Here is a 6,928-nt window from a genome sequence, read left to right on the forward strand (position 1 = left end):
CTTCTAATCTGGGCAAGTTGCAACACGAGGTTTTCATGTCATGACAGGCTGCTTTTCTAGGCAGTGTATCTGACAGTTATGAGCCAGTCTGTTACTAGTGTCCCAAGAGGTAACAGTGTTATAAGCTGTGGTGGTTATAAAGTGGTGTTTACCTTTCTTTGGATTTATGATATTGTGTTAGTGTGTGTGTCTGAGTGTTGAATTGAGTTTTAACTAAGGTGCCAATCTTTAAAAAACCTAATATTAATACAAAGATTAATGATATTCCATATACTTGTATAGATCAAATTTTTGAACTTAATTTTTGAAATTTTCGTTGTTTTATGATGCATTTGTAAAGAAGAGAAATTTAACCTGCTTTTAAATCAATTAGAAATGGACAATAAGTGTAGTATAGGGCTATTAAAACTGACAGAATGCCACAAATTAACTTATGTTACAAAAAAAGGGCTAGAAAATGTTAGTGATTTGTCTGAAGAAAATCTCAACTTGATTAAAATAAGAAGTGAATTAGATGATAAGGAAATAATTAACATTTGTTTGCATCATAAGAGTTTATTTTTGACCAAGTACGAATTCCTCCAAAAAGTCTGTTGTGATCCTTTTAAAAAACATAAGAAACCCATTAAAAATGGCTTAAGAGTTGTAAGTATTCAGCAAAGTCAGGCCTGTATCACAAAAGGTTTAAAGGTAAAACCAGGGGAAAAGTTGTGCACCAATTGCTCTAAAAATATATTCTCTACTCCAAATGACTGTGAAGAAGAATCACATGATGATGATCTTTTTACACTGCCAACTGAAACTGAAACTCAGTTACAAAAAGAAGAGGCTATTGATTCTCTAAATTCCTCTTTAACGGATATTGGTTGTTCACCTCTTAAATTACATGCGTTGAATGAAAACTCCAAAATTGGTTATGCACAAAATAAATTAGAAAAACATGCATCAAAATGTAAAAAAGAAAATTGAAACAGTTTTAGATGTTCAGTTGCCACCAAAAATACCTAAATTGCAAAAAACAGCTGAACAAAAAGCAGATGAAATGGACCTGCTTGTTGAGAATATAAAAAGTAGAAGTACATAAACTTTCATCAAAAAGTCTGGGGGGAAAATACAACTATTAACTGATTCCAGCATCACAGAATTAGGTTCTGAGAACAACAATCAAAGATGCGGGCTTTTGAAGTGTCTGATTTCTTCTGCGACGAGCTGCATAGCGCACAGAAACGGAGGGAGGGGGTGTGTAGTCTGTCATAAGTGGCGCGCCGCGCAGGACTTTTGGAGCATGTGCGAATCCTGAACCAAGAAGAGGAAAGAAACTCAGTCCTGAAGTTGTGGAGGGTGGTGGTGTCCACAAATTTTTATCATAGCGACGAGCAATCAAGAGTTTTGCGCGGAGTTATGAAAGATGTAGTAAGCGCCAGGGGTGGCGGGGGAAGAAAAAATATGAGAAGAAAAGATTAATTTTAAGTAACCATTCCCAATGAAATATTTTGCAAACTTCAAAAGGGAACATCCTGACATAAAAATAGGGTTCTCCAAGTTTTAGTACTCTTCGTTCCCAATGGTGGGGTGTGTCTTCTTGCTGGGTGCTAAGGTTGAACAACACTCTGTTTGTGTTAGTACTATTCATCAAAAAGAGTTTGCTCTTAATACATTCAGGCACAGACTGGAAGAGAGTCACAAAGATCTACAGGCGAATCTTCTTTTATGGTTGAAAATCCAGACTCAAAACTGCATGGTTTAGTGCGGATGGGTGGTGAGAGAACATTTTCCGTCCTTGGGATGCAAAGAGACAGATGCTGGACAACACAATCGGGGGAGGGAAGAGCGATTGGTGGTGGAGTGGGCTACGAGGAAGTAGTTTGAAGACCGTGATTGAAGAAGATGATTAGAATAAAGTTCAAACAGTGGGTAGCTACAAACCTAGACACAGATGATAACACATAACTGTTTTCAACTATTGATGAATTTATGACGAGTTGGCAACAAAAATAGAAAAACTGATCCCCTCATTGTGCTTGGGGAAAATGCAAAAAGCCAGTGTGTCCCAGCTATTTTTAAAAAAGCTTATAAGGATAACTTAGCGCCAAACGAAGCCATTAAATCAATGGACTTTTAGTGAAGAATTACTCATGTTGTGATTTCAAAGATGATGTGCAGGGTTTATCATTGGACCCTCAGACTCCTGTAGCAGGGAGCATGGCCAGTAATTATTAACGCGGGGGGTGTTGTTAGGTGTGGGCGCGGGGGGGGAGGTGGGGGGGGAAAAAATAGTCTCATCACAATGTGAAATCTCCGATGACTTAAATCAATGATGTTTGTATGGTTTATAAAATACAAGAAACCCTGTTAGAAGTCATGTCCACAGGAAACTATATCCCCAATAGACACCGGATGTTCACTATTACAGTGACGGTTTTGCGCCCGGACAGTACAATAACAAATACAACTTTCATGAACCTTACACTTCATGAAAAAGACTTCAAAATTAAAGGCCAATGGTCTTTCTTTGCATACAGAGCCACGGCAAAACTGAATGTGACTGTATTCGGGGGGAACTGTTTAAAGAAGGTTGGCGAGAAAAAGCAAGGGGGGGTGACGGGGGAGACCAAGGCCTCTTTCAAGATCAAATATCTTAACAGCAGCTACCTTTAACGAGTTTTGTAAATCAAACATATCCACAAATAAAATTTCCCATTTTCATTTCAAAAGAGGAGGTCGAGCGAGATGATGTTCCGCGGGGGGGGGGGGGGGGGGGGGGGCGACGAGCTTGAAACAGCGACTTATGAAAACCTTAATACCTTATTCCAGGTACCGGGTGAGAATTTTTCCACAACTTTAGACCCTTGGGAACTCTTTCAGGAACATTAGAAGCAAGGCGAATTAGGTACTGAGAAACATCCTATGCCTAGACGTACAATTTAAGGGAGAGGGTTGGCCCTTAAATGTAAGAGAAGAAGATTTGTACCCCTCGTACGCTACATTGCTTGTAAATACAACAATCTTTAGTTATGCTTGTGGATACTAACAAATGTTGCCAAGGAAGATGGAGACGCTACAGTAAGCAATTTCTTCTTCTCCCATGCAGGACCATCCCCCTCATTTTACTGGCCAAAACGAGATGATATATGTGATGTGCCGATTCCGCCACGATGCCTTGCAGTGGTTGAGGCCTCCACAGCCCTCGACTGGAAGAACATATCATCAATTCTCCACCAGAGTGCATAAAATAAAAATGAAAAGCTAATTGTTCATTAACTTTCAAAGCCTTAAAATAAGTACAGTGAAAAGGGTGAATTATGATTTCCAAACATAAAAATTTAATGTATCCTTGTTTAAAACAAGCTATACCCACTAATTGAAACCAGGGCAACTTCACATTGCTCGTAAGTTAATATAATGTCACTTTCAATGGTATCAATAAATAGAAGGAATAAAATACACAAAACTTTTATTTTATTTAAATTAAAGCCCATTTCATATAGATAATTTAAGGGGGGAAAAAATTCTTGAATTATCGTCATTCCCTTGGAGAGGGATGAGATTATTTAATTAGAGAGGGCGGGCTTGATGGCGCGGCGGAGGGATCCCGTTTTTTTAAATTGTAGGAAAAGTTTCAAAAAATATTTTTGTTTAGAGCGCGATATCGAGAGTAGGAGCTGAGAGCTTAGCTTAGGGTTATGATGTTATATATTATTTTAACTTCCTTATACTTATATAAACCTACCTTAAAAATTTCACCAAGATTGGGTGCCAAATAAGTGAATGAGAATTTTTTTTTCTATCCTAATACACGTTTTTACTGGGCACTATCCAATGCTCGGAAACTGAGAAAACGACCAAACTTTAAAGTGCCATAACTAAAAAAGTATGTGAGATAAAAAATTTAAAATTTAGGGTGGTGTTAATGTATTCTCTATATATAGAAACAAATGTACCTAGTTTCATAAAAATCTGAGGTGTTTTGTTTGAAATGACCTAGGTGAATTGACATGGAATGACCCGAATGTGACACGTAAAGTTGATATCTCTGAAAAAGGCGCGGCTTAAGAATGAGGTCTGTATTGTACTACAGTAGACCAAGTAACTTACTGAATGTATTTAGAATGTTTTATCAAAATTAGCTCGTACGTTTTTGAGGTACTTCTATCCATAGATTTTGTCTTTCAGTCTCTGATACGTACAATCGTTAAATCTCCAAAAATAGGAGAGGTCTAAAATGAGGGTAGTAATATAATACAGTAGACCATGTATTCAAAGTAATGTATTAAGTATAATCTATAGATATTTTTGTATTTGTTCTTTTTGTTTTTAAATTATAAAATTTAATTTTAATAATATAATTTAATCCTGAACTGGTTGAACTGGTTCAGGAACTAGGTTAGTTGTAGTTCAGGAACTAGGTCAGGAATAGTTCATGAACCAGGTTAGGATTCAAGTAAGCGGATTAGTTCTTTTTATGGATGGAATCTATGGCCAGTTTCACACTGCTAACCAAACCCCAAGTTATACTAAATTATATGAAATAAAAATAATTAAGTGTTTTAGTCCAAAGTTAAAACATTTAATGTGGGCGGCTGAAAAAAAGTAAATTTTAGCCTGGCTCAAGGAGTCCCCCTGAAATTTTTAATTTTTTTTAGAAAACGATTATTATTATTATTTAAATAATTCAGTATTACTGACAAGTACTGTTGAAAGACCGTTCCCAACAAAGAAATGGGTCAGGAACTTTTTGAGGGACAAATTGGGACCCTACTCTCTGTCCACTAAGGGAAAATATCAGTTGTCTGGACCCCCCCAAAATTTTTTCCTGACTACATTCTTGGCTTGCCTCTTCTTGATGTAGCATAGGGCAGACAACTTGGCACTCTTTTCATCACATAGTACAATGTCCGGTACTAAAAGCGTAAAAAAAGTATTTTGGAAATGTTTCGTTATATACATTTAACCTTATATGTATACATACCTTCCAGAAAATTCAACATCAACGCTTGATAGTTTATTTGAGTAATTTCTAATTGAACGAAAACAATCTATATTTCTATGTAAATTCCGTAATTTAAAAAAATATAACGTGAACATAGCCATATTCTTTGCTTTCACATTCGATGTAGATTACAAAATGGTAATTGCTTTTTTAAACAAAACTTAACCTAGGCCTAATCACAGATTGCAGACTTCATAGTTACTAACCTCAAACTCTTGTGTTAATCACAACAAAATTCCACAGGCCAACAAACTGACCGGCGGGGTGGTTATGATTTTTGTCTGTACGAGTATTTTTATTTCTATACCAATGATTTATATTTTACATATTTTAAACAACAATACTGTTAGTATAGAGTATTAATTAGTAAACTAAAGAAACGGTGTATTTATCTAAGATGTTCAGGTTCTTTTAACCCTTTAAAGCACGTAAATCATTTTACTTGAAATTTTGACTCAACATTTGGTTTTTATGTTATTTAGAATATAAATAAACATTATTATATATAAATTTATTTTTTAATTTTTGTTATATATATATTTTATATAGGTGGTTCCACTATGGGACCACTATGCACACTAGCACACTAGACCATGTTCTTATATAAGCAGGAATTTTTTTCATAAAAAATGCACTGAATAGAATAAAAACATCAATTTATTGAAAAATATGTACATTTGGATGCATTGTTGCATGATTCAAACTTTTTTCTTGTACTAGGCAGAATGGTATTTCAGAAAGCAGTTTCTTTCTTGAGTCAAACACAACGCAACATCACACGCTTTACAACCCCAAAAAGAACGATGAGGATTCTCCTTTGTGCTGCAGTTGGCGCATCTTCTCTTACTCATATGTATAGGTAGGTGCACATTTCCACTGCTTCTGATTTCTGTGGAAATATTTTTCTTGAAACTGGACATGGTATTTTTCTTCTTTCTCCCGCTTCCATTTCTAGTCTTGTCACTGGACATCAAGCTTTGTGATAAGTTGATCCTGAACTGTTTCAGAGATAAAGTGGCTCCTTCACTTTGCTGCGAAAACATTATGTATGAATTTACAATACACACATCCAAGAAGTGAAAGAAAATCCTATGCCACCACTTTCTACTTCTTCTGTCTATTTGGTAGCATTTTTTGAGTTGATCGGCCTTGTCAACATACCCCATATGCTTGTTGTAATCACTTACTAATGTAGTGGACGGTACATCTACTTTTGTGCCATTTTTTAATTTTCTTTTGACTGAAGACTTTTCATTCGGATCGTGGTAGTTCGATGCGAAGATAACTGGCCTATATAATTATGGTCTTCTTGATATGAAAATGCTTATAATAGTCTACGTCTGTCAAAATTTTCAATTATTCAGTAAATTCATAAGTTTCTAAGAAACATATTAGTTAGTGAAACTTAAAAAATTAAAATAGAAATAGTGAAAAGTGCAATTTGTAGTTTTAAACCTTTACAAAAATACGTTCTACAAATTAGCTTTACCATGCATAGTGGTCCCAAGGCGGGACCACACATTTATTTTAGTGCAAGATCAAGATTTTTAGCACTATGACTAAAGCTAATGACTTAGAAGCTATATGAAATAGTAATAAACAATAAAAACCATGTAAGAGAACTTACCTTGTTTAGATGAAATGTTAAATGTAGTTTTACAACACCAAAACATAGGTTAGCGTCTATCTGTCAGTATGGAGTGAACAACCACGATTGAATGGCTGCTAGCAACAGCTGGTATGAGTTTGAGGACGTAGTTCACATTTTTTCCGATAGATAGAAGCACAAAGCAGACAGTAAAAGTGGTCCCACGGCGGAACCACAGTGCTGCTAGAAACAGAAAATAAAACAAAAGGTGATCCCGTGGTGGGACCACTATGCTTTTAAAGGGTTAAAGAGAAGTATTTCATATAATACCTTGTACAGGAAAATTTTTT

At 35.7% G+C, this 6,928-nt stretch overlaps 1 long non-coding RNA gene across 1 annotated transcript; it reads right to left on the reverse strand.

Moving 5' to 3' along the window:
* Window positions 1-5,629: 5,629 nt before the first annotated feature.
* LOC124375108 lies at window positions 5,630-6,832 on the reverse strand. Its single transcript, XR_006923657.1, has 2 exons — window positions 6,618-6,832; window positions 5,630-6,021 (listed from the first exon to the last, which is right to left on the reverse strand). It is a non-coding gene; the product is annotated as an uncharacterized LOC124375108 (long non-coding RNA).
* Window positions 6,833-6,928: the final 96 nt, after the last annotated feature.

The sequence above is a fragment of the Homalodisca vitripennis genome, unplaced genomic scaffold (assembly GCF_021130785.1).
Source record: "Homalodisca vitripennis isolate AUS2020 unplaced genomic scaffold, UT_GWSS_2.1 ScUCBcl_13364;HRSCAF=23555, whole genome shotgun sequence".
NCBI classification, from domain to species: Eukaryota; Metazoa; Arthropoda; class Insecta; order Hemiptera; family Cicadellidae; genus Homalodisca; species Homalodisca vitripennis.